This window comes from Macaca nemestrina, chromosome 7 (genome assembly GCF_043159975.1).
Source record: "Macaca nemestrina isolate mMacNem1 chromosome 7, mMacNem.hap1, whole genome shotgun sequence".
Classification (NCBI taxonomy): domain Eukaryota; kingdom Metazoa; phylum Chordata; class Mammalia; order Primates; family Cercopithecidae; genus Macaca; species Macaca nemestrina.
The window spans coordinates 81,970,976-81,987,419 of record NC_092131.1 but is presented as its reverse complement, the minus strand read 5'-3'; the positions used below and the strand labels follow the sequence as shown (position 1 = coordinate 81,987,419).

Sequence of the window (16,444 nt, the reverse complement as noted above, 5' to 3'; positions counted from 1 at the left end):
GAACTTTCCAGACTGGGACATCACACTGTTCTCTGAGTAGGTTTGGTGATGTTTAACATTTGTTAGGGGGAACAAGTGGCTACCCTCCAAAATCCGTTTACTGCAATGATTAGACATGAGCAGAACAAGAGAGGGAAAAGGGGAACAAAGTTTCGTGTTATCCAGTCTCGTACCAGTTTTGCAGGCAATGTAGACTCAGTACCTCACTCTCTGCTCCACGATGCACATCACTGAGTTGGTAAGCTAGAGTTTTTATAAAGATCAAGAGAAATTTTCATTTCATTCTAGCCATGGAAATGCCGCCAAAATCTGAAAGCCTGAACTCTGCAGGAATGAGAGAACAGTTGGCTTCTGCATCTGAAATAGACTCTGGCAATGGTGTGAGCATGTAGCTAGGTCGCATTTTGCAAAATAGAAGCCATTATCTTTAGCATATCAACCAGACAGAATTAAATTGTAATTACATGGAGACATCCAAAAGCAAGCTATTTTGTCTTCAGTTAAATTCAAAGAAGTGTAATCGAGATTACCAATTTGAAAAGAAGTTTAGACAGGCAATAAATGTGGCTAGAAGAAACATGGAATTAGAAATTTAAAAACCACAGTCTGAATTTTAAAGACTGGTAAATAATATTTCGGAAACCCAAGTAATGCGCTATATCAAATTTTTACATCCCTAGATTACGGAAAAGAGATGTGAATTTTCTGCAAGTTTCACTGATTTGTTAACCAACTTCTTTCCTTATCACAGAGTTTCATTTGCTTTTTAAGAAGTAAATATGAAGATACTCATATTCCTAAAATGTTGTAAAGAGTCATATACTGTTAGAAAATCGCTTACCCAAAGAAACAGATTAATGCCACTTTACTCTGCAGTCCTCTTTAATATGGGAATTAGGCCTCTGCTGTGGGAGAAAAATATTTTTAGAATAGATAAAAATCGGGTCAGTTACTGAGGAGACTGAAAAAAATAGCCTGTATCTATTTAAGATGGCCAAGAAAAAAAGGTAAAGAAAAGTTCACCCACGAGCACATTTCCCAATAATCAAATCATTCCTGAGGGAAACTTCAGTGGTTTTCTGTTTCACAACCACTTGATTAGATTCTGATCAAAGGAGCTAATAGCTAGTTAACTTTTAAATCTTAGTTTAAAATTATAACCCACCAGACTTGAAAGTAAACTGCAAATTAGGGATTTTTGTTTTGTTTTGTTTTGTTTTGTTTCCACCTCTTTCAGCAATCTGATGAAGTGGTCGTTCTGGCCAAGCTAAAAGGGGAATCAGCAATTCCCCTTCAGAGAAGCCCTTTTTCTCCTTTCAGTGCTGAAGATGAGCAGCCTGGCTTCTTCCCAAGGTGCGTTGCAACAATAAAATATGGTGGCAAAGGCATTTTCATGAAGATTCTTTACGAAGTCCAGTTAAATATGTGTAACATACATACATGAATATAAACTAGTTAGTCGAGAGACAGAAACTAAATTCACCTTGAAAAACAAATGAAATCAGGTAATATGAAAATATGAAAGATTCCAGAGTAATTCTAGAGTAATTTTAAATGCCGTGTTATTCATTGTATGGCTAATATGAACTTCATATCCAGAAGAAATTGGGGTCTAATGATTTCCATACACATTTATTTTTGTAAATGTCACAAATATGGCAATGGACAGAGCAATGTCTGAACAATGTGCTGACATTTTCTCCTAGTTCAGGTGCCTCTCAGCATCCTCCACTTTAGTAGCCTCTGTCCAGAGCCTTTTAAATCCAACTGTACAAATGAAGAATTTGAATGTTATTTCTATCAAAGAGCTTGAAATCTAAGAACAAATACCTCCCTTTCTGCCACTTAGGTTACACAGAGACATATATTTGGCAACACTTTGATAGATCCAGGCACCGTTTTCCTTACAGATAAATAACCCTAACCTCCCCTTGACTAACCTTTTATAATTCATGTTTTTTTTTCTTCTATTTATTCCTCAGTTTCCATTTGCACTCCATAGCAAATCCAAGTTACTAAATGCAGCCAGAAGGCCTTCCATTTATCACCTCTACCAGGTCAGTCTGAATGTGTGACAATTTATAATGCTACCTTTAACTAAACAGTGAACATTTGAAAAAGATAAGGCAGCTGCCAAAGCTGGCCATTATCCAAGATAGTGAGATAGTCAGTAGGAGAAACTTGGGTTTGAGAGTATCTTCCAGGAGCAAAATTTCCTATAAGCACTGGAAAGAAAAACCCATGAGATGTGTATGTCAGTTCACCATGACTATGTAAGCCTTTCTGAAAACAAACCAAGCAGGGAACTAAAAGCAGCCAGTTTTTTATTTTTATTTTTTGTTCATATTCGTAAGTCTATCAAATAGCTTAGCTAACAAATGCATCGACTCCTCCTCTGGCTTGGGTTTGCATTACATTTGGCCTTCACAAATACTGTCCAGATGTTGGCTAAATTGTGTCTGCTTTCAACAGAAGGTCAATAAACTGAGAAAACTGGCTTTGTGTTTTCTACAAATTTATTGATCCAAATCCTAGTAATGAAATTAAACCACAGTAGGGATAACCAAGGCTTGAGATGGAGGAAAAGAGCCGAATATTTTTCTCTTGTCTACTCCAAGCATAACTATAATCTCTCCACAAATTAATTTACATTTTGGAGAGGGCCAATGGTTGTCAAGGAAGAGAAGAGGAAGAAGAAAATGATGGTGGGGAGATTAGGGTGAGAAAAGAACAAAGAGAAGGAAGTGTGAGAGGCCAATAAAAGGATGAGATGCAAGGTAAAACTAGAACAGGCTAAATAATAGTGGCTACTCACCCTCAAAACAATTACATAGGAGTTCCACTGCTCCTCATGCCCCACTGTCGCACATGTACACACTCTATAAGGTGTAAGACTGCAATTGATGTAAGTAAAGTCCTGTATAAGTGCCTGTGTTCCATTTTCTTAACTCCTATAGAAATAATCAGGTGTTTTTCTCACCTACGATCTCAGTGCTTAGGATTCTAAAGCTTGGTCAATGAGTCAGAGAGATGTAGTATCGCAAGACATTTTTGGGCGTCATGTAATTATCATTAAAATTGTCCTGATTCTTTCAGATTACCAAGGAGTTATTCAATATATACTATCTTATTATGCCAAATGTCATCTTGCAAAGAGAAATGTACCATGATGTAATAACTAAGACACTAAGAACATCTGACTTGGCTTGAATTTGGTTTTTAAAGACTTATAAAATACATACAAAAATGGAAAAATATTCAAATTATTCACAGATAGTCATACTTTGTAATGACTTTCTTAATGTAAAATATATATGATGTAAGTTGCACCAGGCTTAAAGAGATAGTATGTGGAAAAGATGATAAAAGTGTTATTTTATATTTGATTTATTTGAAGATCAGTCTACCACAAATTTCATTATCCTGAACAGAGATTGAAACCAGAATTACATGAAGAAAACCTTTCAGCTCAACTAAAGGAGTCATAAAATGCAAGATTTTACTCATAAAAACGTCTTGAAGCCAAGAGATTGCATTCGCTTAGAATTGCTTGAAACACATGACAGCCAATTAGAAGCAGGAAAAACCCACAAACTGATAGAAATGAGAAATAGCTGTTTAAAGAGAGACCTAAGGGGAGAAAAGAAGGAATAAAACTATAATCTGGGCTTCTCTGGAGGAGAAGAAAATAACCTCAAGACCCTTAAAGGTTTCTGAAGAATAATGGTTTTTAGTGCATTTTGACAATATTGAATGATGAAGAAAATATTTGATATTATCAGTTATATTAAAGGAAAGATGACATTTTGAAAATAGTTTTATTTTAAAAACTATCAAAATACACTGTTGATGCTTAAATGGGTGAAAATAGTGAGATAATATGAATAGGTATGAAAGAAAAGGAAATGAAAAGAGCAATCAATCAATCAGATATTAGAGGATTACAGGTACCGAATGCAATAAGTGAATCCAAAAATGCCTCTTCTCTTGTTTCACTGAGAAGAGAACGTCCTGATGGAGGCAATCTTAAGTACAATATCGCTTTGTATATAAAGCACACATTGAATCCAGGGAGGAAGATCAAAAATGAAAGTGGGAAGAGAATGCATCTTTACTCTGTTGAAAAAAATTATTATCCCCTCCACAAGAGAAGGAATGCCTGGTTGAAAACAACAGTAGACTAGAGGAGAGTGCAAACAGTTTGGAGTGGTATGAGATGAAGCCTGAGATGCCAAGTAGACACAAGACCTTGCAGAGTCTTCTGGGCATATTAAGGGCATTTAATCTTAATCTCCTAAGTAAAAGGAACTCACCAAAGTGTTTTAAACGGGGAAGTGACATGACTAAATATGAATTTAAAAAGGCTTATTCTGGAAGTAGAATAGAAAGGGGTATGGGATTCTGGGAAAGAATCCAGGAACAAATGGATGGTTATGGTGGCAATGGAATGGCAATATGGAAAGTGATGGTGAAGGATTGAATAATGTAGCTTAAGTGCAGAGAAGAGTTAAGAATGTGCTTATGTTCTGAGGTAGTAAGTAGTGCCTCGTATTAAAATAGTGGACATAGAGATGAAGTGAATGTCATGGGTTTAGTTTTGGATGTGATGAGTTTAAGGAAGCTTTAAGACATCCACGAACTAATGTAGGCTGTTGGACAGACAAGTCTAGAGCTTAGAGAATGAGTTTGGGATAGATAGATAAATGTGTTCTAGATACAGAACCACAGAAATATTGACTATGGTTTTTCTTAGGATGACTCTTTTCCTTCTGTACCATAATTCAGTCACAGTCCAAAAGGATAGTAGTATTTTAGCAGTCTGCTTAGAACTGGCAGCTGCTATTACATGAAACAATCAGAAAATCCTCTAAACTGAAATAAGAATTCACCAGGATGAAATGCATCTCCATTCTGATGAATTTTAGGTTATATTGCAACTGGGAATCTATAGACCTGTGAGAAAATTTATTTTTTTGGAATCTGATATGGTACTTTATTATCTCTTTTGGGCCCAGTCTTACATGTCCTATAGCAGAAACCACTGTTTGTTGACCCAAGGATTTCTTATCCTTCTTTGTTAATAGAACCAACTTATTTCTATCTTCAGGGGAAGGAGACTCCCTCTCTACTTCTTGCTTAGTCTAAGGCAGTAATTGGCTTAATAATGCTTTTTTAAACTCCTAATATTTTTTACCATAACTAATGAAAATAAAAACCACTCAACAAGCTTATCGTTACATATTCTTAATGTATATTAATTCAAGAAACACTGTGTTCACTTTGTTCCTAGTGTGAGATAAGTGTATAGTAAGCCCCATGAGGCAGGACTGTGCTGTATTGGCCAATGGCCCTCAATAGGCACTCAATGATTGCTACCTGAAAAGAGAATGACCAAGTGGGATTTCTGCGTAAGAAAACTGAGGCTTGTCATTCACTTTAGAAAAGAATCTGAAGGCTTCTGGAAAATATTTTCTTTCCCTTGAGAAGCAGATACCAGTAAAAACTATCTGCATTTTATATTTCTGGACAATACTGTGTCTGTATTGACACCAAAAACTGCTGCATTTATTAAGTTCTAGCCTGAAGATAAAGGTGACACAAGGAAGCAGAGTTAAGAGAGTCACAAAGAAGGGAGCTGGAGCCCCAGCTTGGAGTCCCATACCTGTGTAAGCTGCCCAAGTGAGATAATAAATTTCATTATTGTTCAGGTCAAGTTGAACTAGTATCCTGTTATTTGTAGCCTTAGGCATTCTATCTTACAAAGTACCATTTCTACTTGAAAATAACACACTGTTAGGCATGACTAACTTTGTGAATATGTCAGATGACATCTGGTTCATGAAACTTATCCCAAAGTTTTGGAGAGAGTATTCCAGTGTGCTTTAAACTATTAAAACCAAAGAGCCACAGTAAACTGGAAGAGATAGGAATTCTGTGTCTTATCAGACTTTTCTTTCATCATTTTTACGCATATGATTTATCAAAACAGTTGAAGGAACTTTCAGGGGTTTTTTTCCTGCAAGGATTATCAGAATTAGCATCATTATTATAGTAAACCTGCATGATGTACATTATCATGATGTACACTAGTAAGATGAGGTGGTCAAGGTCCCTATAAATCAAATTATGTCACAGACCCCATCATAGAGTATATTTCTCCATTGGAAGCACAGTAATAGTATTCATCTGCCCTGCCAAGTGAAGGCAAATTTTAAGGATTGATAGACACACAAATAAAGGGGTTAGTGAAATCAATAACTATGTCCCAAGTGTCATGATTTTTATTAATTTAGAGTTAAGGAAATTATTTCCAGAATAGAAGCAGCATTAAGGTCAACCTTGATTACTATATTTGTAATCCATGGCTGTTCCTAGATGCCATCAAGCTTTCTGTATTAGCCAACATGAATTTAATGGGAAGGTGATAGAAATCACTATGTGCAACAGATTTATTTTTTAATGGACCCTGTACTCCACCCCTCTCTGTAGCCACACTCTTTGCCATATGACTTCATAATTCTTATTAAAGATACATAGTTGCTTTTCCCACTCTTTAGCTCTGGGATGGTCTTATGACTTGCTTTAGCCAAAAGAATGAGGCAGAAATTATGGTATGTCAGCTCTGAATGTAGGTCTCAAGAGAACATGTATATCTCTGCTTGCTTTCTCTATTGGTCCTTTCCATTAAAATATGTTTGTGCTAGCCAGGTGGAGGATGAGACACATGGAACAGAGTTGAGTTGCTCCAGTCAACATCCCAGCCTAAGCTATTTTAGATCAGTCCCAGACATGTGAGTGACCATAGCCCAAATCAAGAGTCACCGAGCTGATCCATACATTTTCTTGAGCTATGCAAGCTGACATCAGCTGAACTCAACCAGGGCAATTGAATCTCAGATTCATGAACAAAATAAGTTACGATTATTACTTGGCACTGAGATGTTGGTGGTCATTTATTATAGGGCATTATTTTGCCAAAGGTTAATGATACTCCATGCTTCCCTTTGCAAGCCTTTTATATTAGTGATGATTTCCACAATACACCATGATTATAGAATTTGTTGTTTTTGATTCTATAATGTAGTACTCTACTTGTTATGCATGGAGATCTTGAAGATCCTTCTGTTGAATCTTCTTACTGTAATAGCCCTTATCTTAGAGGTCAGTTTGTTAGAGGGATGATAGGGAGATTCTGGTAGTTGCCTTTAATTTCCAATCTCAACTCTCTCCGTACTGCATAAGGCCTACAACCTACTGATTGTGGCAAAGGTATCTCAACTCAACATGTCTGTAACTATAGTCATGATTTTTTAAGTAAACTTGTTTCTTATCCCTTATTCCCTGTCTCAACAAGTGTCACTACCATCCTTGCATCCTTTGCTCAAGCCTGGAAATGAGTATCATTTGAACTCTTCATCCATCTCGAAATCTAGTTAATCATAAAATGTTATGGATCATCAAAAAACAAACAAACAAAAACCAAAAATCTCTTTGCCTCTCTCCACATTGAATGCACTACCCTAGTCTGAATAACTTTAACCCATCTGAGTTACTACAACAGTCTCCTAACTCACTAACTAATGCAAATAGGTAATTCAGTGGAAGGATGTGGCCTCACCACTCAAAATCAAAGGCAACATTTCAGATACTAGCTCAGGAATGACAGGAACCAGAGCAGCTCTGGAGATCCAGGCAGTAGACATAGCAGTGACTTGTCCTTGGGTAGCACAATAATGATATTCATCTGCTCTGCCTTTTTTACTTCTTCTTGTTACTCTATTCAAAATATGAAGCTAAGACAGAGAGTCTGACTGACTTATCTTAGGACACATGCTCACCACTGCCTAGAAGAATGCAAGGCACCTAAACTGACTATTCCACCTAAAAGGAAACTAAAACCCTATTAACAAAAGAACAAGAGACCAAATGCTGCATGACCAAACAACAATATTGTCAATTCCTCTGGTAAATCTGATTTTTCTCAAATCTTCTCATTTTGTCAGAATTTCTGTAAAACTGTGTTTATACCTTTATCACAGAAACCTGGCACTACAAGAAAGCTGCAAATGGGTGTCGCAATTTGACATCTTCCAAGATCATTTTCTAGTCTTATAAACAGTTTCTGCATGTTGACTGCAGAAAGACTCCCTCCTGCCTCAAGGTCATATGATGACTCTGTTTCCTAATGTACATCTAACCAGGACTAAGATTTTATCCAGCCTCACTTACATCCCCATAATTTTCCTAGTGAGCAGCGTTGCCTCTGTATAGCATGGATTGTTAGCTTCCCATTCTGGAATATGGAATGGAATCTTGTTCATAAAAATCTGATAATCAGTTCTCAACATCCTACACATTCTATGCAGGTTTATGGAAACTCTTTCTGCTATAGGTAAAGAAAATGTGTTGCAAGAAATGGAAGCCCAACTCAAAAGTAGCTCAAATGAGAATGCAGCAGATATGTGTGGATGTAAGAGTTAGAGGAAAGATTATTGTAAGAATAGATATATGATTTCTCATGGAAATGCTGAGTAATCCGAGTTCAGAAAGTGAGCATCAAGCCAGCCCATTGGACCTCAGCAGCAAAAATGTATAAACTCATTCGTGTGCTTCACTAATATATCTCAGATGCTCCACACATGTGTGCCAATTTCATCTTCTATCAACTGAGGCAGACCTTGATGTCCCTTTCCAAATTACTTAAAGATAAATTTGGCTGGTTCAGGGTTTTTTGTTTTTTATTTCTCTTTTGTGTTTCCTTCCAAGGTGTTGCACAGTCTATAGATGAACCACTTTAGGCCAAGTGTCTATACCTGATTTAGTCTACCAGATGTACAGCATAGGCAGAAACACTTCACAGAGCTCTAGGAGGTGCAACTATGGTAGACACTGGTGATTGCCTTCTCAACAGCCATTTCTTTACTAACAGTCAATGTGCCCCAAACAGGAAATTTTGCTTGAACTAAGCTAATCACAGTGTACTTTGACAGTAGCTAGCTTGGGCATGTGATCCAGTTCTGCCCAATGAGATGTAAGGGGAAGTCTTCCAAGACGACTGAAGAAGATGTTCTGTGATACAAGGAGATCCTAATAAAGAATTATCTCTTTGTTCTTTAACTACATGTCGCAAAAACTGTAAGATCTACGGCCAAAAAGGGAGAAGTCTGAGGACTAAAGTGATATTTCGATCATATTGAACAGAGCTTGATTTTTGATAATGTTTTCTATTTACTGACTTAATCTACAAGTCTTCTACCAGGACACTTCTTGTTATATAAGACAATAGTCCCTATGTTTAGCTACTTTTAATTGCATATTCTATTTCTTATAGTTTAAAAATCTTGTTACAGCAGAATTTCTGTTTTCTAGGAGCCTGGGTAGGAATGGAGCCCTATGACATGTCTAATGCAGCAGGATTAAAAAACGGTGCTTTGTTGTATGTCTACCTAATTATGATTATCTCCACCTCTTTGGAGATGCATGCACACCAACATTTTGGATTTTTTAATAGGGGCTGTAAATGATTAAACCATTCATTAAGATGAAAATCATTAAACATAATTATTAATGTCTTCTAAAACTTAATCCCTAATCTTTACCTTCATTTCCTAACTCACTTCTCTTATTACTATAAGTGAAGGATATGTACTAAATGTGATATTCTACAAAGTCTAAATATTAGATGCTGACAAATTCTGCTGTTGAATTTATTTTATCCAGTAGCCTTTGAAATCACCTATATTTTTTGTCCAGATTCAGAATGCTAGTGAGCATCAGAATCATAAAGAGAAGATTCTTATGGAAATATAGGAGGTTATCATGTCCTCCTTAAAATGGTTACCTTCTTTAAGACAGTATCTTCACATTTGTACAGGAGTTATAGCAAATTTTAAATTATATTAAAAAATTAAAGTGCAAAAATAAGAAAATATTGATTATCTTTTCTGTCTTATAAATGGAGAAAATGACATTTTAAAAAAGTTATTTTTCTGAAGTATACAAGCGAATTTTCAGAACCTCTTTATCTTATAATGTTTTGCAATGAATATTTTCTGAAGTAATGTATAGTGGTAGATAATTGCAGATGAGTCCCATTAGTTTTTATTATTCATTTTTTGGTCCAGGTTTAGGAGCATTGCAGATATATTTTGATTCTCCGATTTTTATTTATTTCTACCAATTCACCATCCTCCTCACTACTTCCCTACTACCACACAGAGAGGTATCTTTTTAACTTACATAAATTTATCTGTAAAAAACAATTTTTTAACCAAATGTGTTTTCTGCTCTGATAGGGGTGTGGCCATTGCCTAGTTTACTTATTTAGAACCATATACATACATGGAATTGATGAGTGAAAATAAGTATCCCGAGTTAAAAATCCACTTTAGTAATTTGATCAAATTTTTACTAATATGGTAGCCCCACCTCCCACTGTAAATAAATAGAAAACTGTATAAATAAATATTAAATGCAATATTAAAGTTGCTTTTTCTATATAACTAATAAAAAGCAAACAGGCACAACACAATGTCAGGGCTATACCTGAACCCCCTGTATACAGAATAAAACAGAGAAGAAGTGCTTTTTTTGTGGAAAAGGTAATTACAACATTTCTACCCAGTATCTGAAATGGCCCAGGTAAGCTTGCCTAGAACCAAGGGTAGGGAAAATATAGCTTCCAAGAAATTAATACTGCAGACCAGCAGTGCACATAAGTCTGAGATTCAAATTTATTATATCTACTTGATTTGGTCTGGCAAAGACTGCTTGGTAGTCACCCAACATTCATTCTCCTCTTATTCCTTACAAAAAAACAAAAAACAAACAAACAAAAAAAAAACACCTATGTTAATGGGGTTGGGAGTGTTCTCAGTTAATATATAAATTTTTCAGATTCCCTTGCATCTAGATAAGTTCTTATCACTTATACTTATCATTTATCACCTGATAACTTACCACTTGCTAAGTTCTGGCTAATTATCTATAGTCAGATGTCTTTGAAGTCTTCTTAAATGGCAGGTAAATCTATTCTTTTTCCTCTCACTTTCTCCTGCTTCCACACTTAAGAACAGATGACATAGTTTGACCTTTAAGAGTCAAAGAATGTAAGCCGCGTACAAGGCTGGTGAAATGGAAAGAAAATAAGACCTGAGGACTTCAAGATGTAGAGTTAGCACAGACTTCCCACTTAGAGTCCTACTTACAAATGAATTTTATCAAAAAAAAAAAAACCTACCTTTATGTCTAGGTTCTCTAATAATAGCAGCAAAATCAGTTACCAATTATTTTATATCAGATTAATAAACTGAAAAATTTACATAAAAGTCATTCTTAGACCCTTACCAAAAGCAAAATAGAACAGCTTTATAGGAAAGCATTCACTATTCTGGACACCAAAAGTTTCTGAGCATGCACACACACACGCACACACACACACACACACACAGAACAGAAGATCTACTAGGAGTCTACAGTCTACTAGGAGAGAGGGTCAGCAGGCAAAACAAATAAGAAATTGAGTACCCAAGACCTGATACTTATACAACAGTAAAATTATATAAAAATTTTAAAAGTTGTAATCATATAGAGGTTACAAACAGAATAAAAGCCATAATCGAAGAAAGCAACAGTATTATTTAAAAATGGAGAGTTTGAAACACAACCAAAGAAATTTGAAATGAAAAACTTAGCCACTGAAATAAGCATGCTTACACAACACACACACACACACACACACACTAGAGAGGTTAAACAACCAACTAGTCAAAGCTAAAAGTATATTAGGAAAGGATTTGGCATGTAATACAAGCGATAAAGAACGGGGAACATGACAAAACCAGGAGGAGAAATAGAAGAAAAAATAAAAAGGTCCAACATATATTAATAGAGTTTTTGGAAAAAAATGGCTCAGGAGAATTATTGAGATGCAACATTTGAAGAAATATTTGTTAAGCAAGTTCTAGAATTAAAGCAAGACCTACTGAAGTGCTCAAAAAAAGCAACATGAAGACACAGTAGAAAAATGTAAAACTACCTAGCTATAATGTTGTGAAACAGCAGAACTTCAAAGACAAAAATAAAAATATTAAAAGCAACCATAGAAAAATGCAGAATACCTAAGTAAAAAATCAGCAAATCTTGGAATAATATCTTCTCCAAAGTACTGAGGAAAATAATTGTCAGTGTGGACTCCATTACTTAAAAACTATTCAAGAGGGTCGCACACGGTGGCTCGGACCTGTAAACCCAGCACTTTGGGAGGCCAAGGCCGGTAGATCACCTGAGGTCCGGAGTTTGAGACCAACCTGGCCAACATGATGAAACTCCATCTCTACTAAAAATACAAAAAATTAGCCAGGCATGGTGATGGGTGCCTGTAATCCCAGCTACTCAGGAGGCTGAGGCGGGAGAATCGCTTGAACCCAGGAAGCGGAGGTTGCAGTGAGCCAAGATCGCACCACTGCAGTCCAGCCTGGGCAACAAGAGTGAAACTCTGTCTCAAAAAAACAGAAAAAAAAAAAAAAAAAAAAAAAAAAAACTATTCAAGAGGAAGAAAAAAAGTTAAAACATATTTAAATATAGACTAAGATATTTTACCATTCACAAACTTGATGAAATAAAAAATTTAGGAAAGAGATAATAGAAACTAGAGAGATAGCTGGTTGCAAGAAGCAAGGTAAGCAAACATTGATTAAGCAAGATTGATAAGCATGTTAGTATATCTAAATAGCCATTGGATGTATTGCTACTGCTAATGACTAATTTGGTAACCTTGTAGGGAAAATGAAGATGTGAGATCCAAGCTGAAGCTATTTTTCAATTGCTTGGAAACAACCTAGAGATAAGAAATTTGGACATTTTAAAGTCTAGTATGATTACTTACAAATTTAAGAGTAAACACACACACACACGAAAGAAATATAAAAGCGTAATATCTATCTTCTAAATCAATAGAGAAAAAATATAAGGATAGAGAAAAAAATAAAATTCAGGCTGGGTGCAGTGGCTCGCACCTCTAATCTCAGCACTTTGGGAAGCCGAGGCAGAGAGATAGTTTGAACTCAGGAGTTCCGGACCAGCCTGGGCAACACAGGGAAACCCCGCCTCCACAAAAAATATAAAAAGTAGCCAGGCACAGTGGCGTGTGCCTGCAGCCCCATTCACTCCAGAGGCTGAAGAAGGAGAATCGCTCGAGCCCCGGAAGTGGAAGTTGCAGTGAGCCAAGATTGCGCCACTGCACGGCAGCTGGAGTGACAGAGCCAGACTCTGTCTCAAAAAAATAAAAAATAAAAAGAAAGAAAGAAATCTAATTCATTAGAGGTCAAGAGAGAAATAAAAGGAGCAAAAAATTAAAAGCATGACAATATAAAAAATTATAAAATAAGATGAAATGGTAGAAATATTTCAAATACATCTACAAGCACAATAAATATTAATGGATTAAGCTTGTCTGTTAACAGATTCTCAACTTGAATAAAAATAATATGAATATTAAAATGTATTAATTTTATAATAGACACATAAAATAAATGACAAAAAAGATTGAGAGTAAAGATCAAGGAAAGAGATATACCAGAGAAATAGTACTTAGGAGAAAGATGATGTGGCACTATTAATATTGGAGAAAAATAGGCTTTAACATTAAAAAATTATTCTCAAATATGAAGGTGTTATTACTTAATAATAAAAGAACAATTTACCAGAAACATATATCAATTCGGAACTGTATGCAACTTACATTATAACTACAATATATATAAAATATTGATTGACAGAATTTTTAAATTAATTTTAAAAATTGACAAGTATAGCTTGAGCGATCACATTCAGGGCACTGACATGTCTGGGAAGAAATGAAGGGAATAAGACTGGAAAGAATACAAGGAGCCTTCAGTTCTAGTTTTAACTTTTACTTTAAAAAAGCGATCAGAGGCAGGGCATGGTGGCTCATGCCTGTCATCCCAGCACTTTGGGAGGCCGAGGCGGGTGGATCACGTGAGGTTGGGAGTTCGAGACTAGCCTGACCAACATGGAGAAACCCTGTCTCTACTAAAAATACAAAAAATTAGCCGGATGTGGTGGCACACACCTGTTATCCCAGCTACTTGGGAGGCTAAGGCAGGAGAATTGCTTGAACCTGGGAGGTGGAGGTTGCAGTGAGCCGAGATGGTGCCATTGCATTCCAGCCTGGGCAACAAGAGTAAAACTCCATCTCATAAAAAAAAAAAAAAAAAAAAAGGCGATCAGAAGCAATGTGGAAAATGCTAGCAGTTTAAAAACTCTGGATGGAATACATAAGTATGTGTTACATTGTTCTCTGTAGCTTTCTATGTTGGGAATACTTCACGTACTTCAAAATTGTATTCAAAATATAATGAAACTAAATATTGTTTTCAATATCACCCTCTGAATTGAATTTTTAGTCTTTTTTAAGTCTTATTTTCACACAATTGTAAAAATATATGCTACATTATAAAATAGTCTAGTATTCATCTCCTATGTTTTTTCCTTTTTCGTATACCTTCTTTAAAAAATGAGAACATAGCTCGCTACCTTTCCTTGGAACTTTAAAAATTGTTGTTCCTTTCTTTGCTCCCCTTTTCCTCCTCTTCTTCCTTGCTTTTCTTCTTCCTTTATCTCTTCCTCCCTCCCTTGCTTCTTTCTTTCTTTCCTTCCTTCCCTGCCTTTTCCAAAGGAATTACAAGAATTCAAACTCTAAATTTTTCCCTAATTCTTTTCATAATTGTTAGAGTTCCCAGATAAGGAACAAGAAGGCCAATTAAATTTGAATTTTAGATAAACAATAAATATGTCCCACATATTGCATAGAATATACTTATAATGAAAAGTTATTTATTTTTTATCTAAATTTCAAATTAATTGAGAGTCCTAGGTTTTTATCTCAGAATTCTGTTAATCCTAAAGACTTTATCATAATTGTAGTTTATTTTCATGGATCATCTTTCTCACAAATATTCCCTAATTCTCAAATATAAATACAAAATAGATCTGATAGCAGGTCTTCTCATCTTAAATCTGATGAAAAAGACTATCTATCAAGGTAGACACTATTAAGCTATATACTATCTATTAAGGATACTAGTATCCTCGTACCAGTACTGTTATTAAGGATGCAATTTTGACTGGTTTAGACACAAATTAATTGGATCTTAAGTACAAGATTGCCAGAGCTGGTTTTAGGTCCTTGTACCTTTGTTTGAAGCAAGTTGTACAAATACTGTAAATTTTACTTTTTAGTCTTTGCAAGTGAATTAATTATTTGGCTTTTCATCTAACTTGGCTTCAAATTTTCTCTAAAAGAATAATTTATTTCTCATTTGTTGAATTTGTCTTGTTTTGTCTCTTTCTCTAAGGAAATAAAAATCATATCTCAGATTATCTTTAAAACGTACCATGGTTGCATTTTCTTTCAGTCAGTTGATTTCAGAATGTGATCTTCCAAAGGTTCCTCCTTGGTCCCTTACCATCTATCTTCCTAGCTGAATTCTTTCCTTAACCAGTTCTCTTACAGAGATTCTTGGTTACTGAGCATCATGGAAAAGAAATATCACTGAAAGATTTGAATAAGAGCAACAGAATAGGGAATCATTACCAATTGATTCAATGAACTAAGGAAAGACCGATTCAAAGAACAGGTACAATAGTTGTCATATGAAGTATCAACAATTTGCAAAGAAAATAATAGCAGTCCTTAAATGGCTAAACAGAAGACAAAAAACTAGCTTTGGGGTTCTGTATCTCTCTTTCCAAGTGAATCATTTCACCTTATTTTTGTAGATGTGTCTTGTTATGTGCCTTTCTTAAAGAGTACCACTATTTGCTTTAAATTGCCTATAACTTAAGAAAAATAGAAATCACTACGTTAGAGTTGTGGTTTCCTGTATGCTGCTTCTCCTTTAAAATATATTTTCTTTTTGCAATAAACAAATGCTTTGGTCTGAATGTTTGTGACCCTCCCCAAAATTGTATGTTGAAATCCTAACCTCAAGGTGATAGCTTGGGAGTCGGGATCTTTGGGAGGTTATTAAGTCATGAGAGTGGAGCTCTCATGATTGGGGCAGTGTCCTTATAAAAGAGACACTAGGGGGCTAGTCCGTCCCGTCCACCATGTGAAGACACAGAGAGAAGGGGCTGTCTAAGAACCAGGAATCCAGCTTCCACCAAACACCAAATTTGCCAGCACCTCGATCTTGGAATTCCCAGTCTCCAGGATTGTGAAAATAAACTTTTGTTGTTTATAAACTACCCAGTATATGATATTTTGTTAGAATAGACCAAATGGAGTAAGACACCAAATAAAATAATAAATTTGTTACAAATAATTTATTTTCAAATTGGTTTTTGTTTATGTAGACTAAACAGTCTAAAATAAGAACCATATGGTATTTGTTATTCCTGTGTTGTTTTTCTTTTTGCCTTT

The 16,444-nt window shown here is 35.5% G+C and overlaps 1 long non-coding RNA gene across 3 annotated transcripts in view; it reads left to right on the top strand.

Moving 5' to 3' along the window:
• LOC105477891 (uncharacterized) overlaps positions 1-16,444 on the top strand; it is an 86,603-nt gene that overhangs the window by 29,881 nt on the left and 40,278 nt on the right. For 2 of the 3 annotated variants that reach the window (XR_011625978.1, XR_984975.2), the window contains exons 3-4: positions 1,983-2,057; positions 9,370-9,509. This is a non-coding gene — a long non-coding RNA (uncharacterized lncRNA). Of the gene's footprint in view, positions 1-1,982; positions 2,058-9,369; positions 9,510-16,444 lie in introns of those variants that run through there. The other variant, XR_984976.2, reaches the window with a different exon arrangement.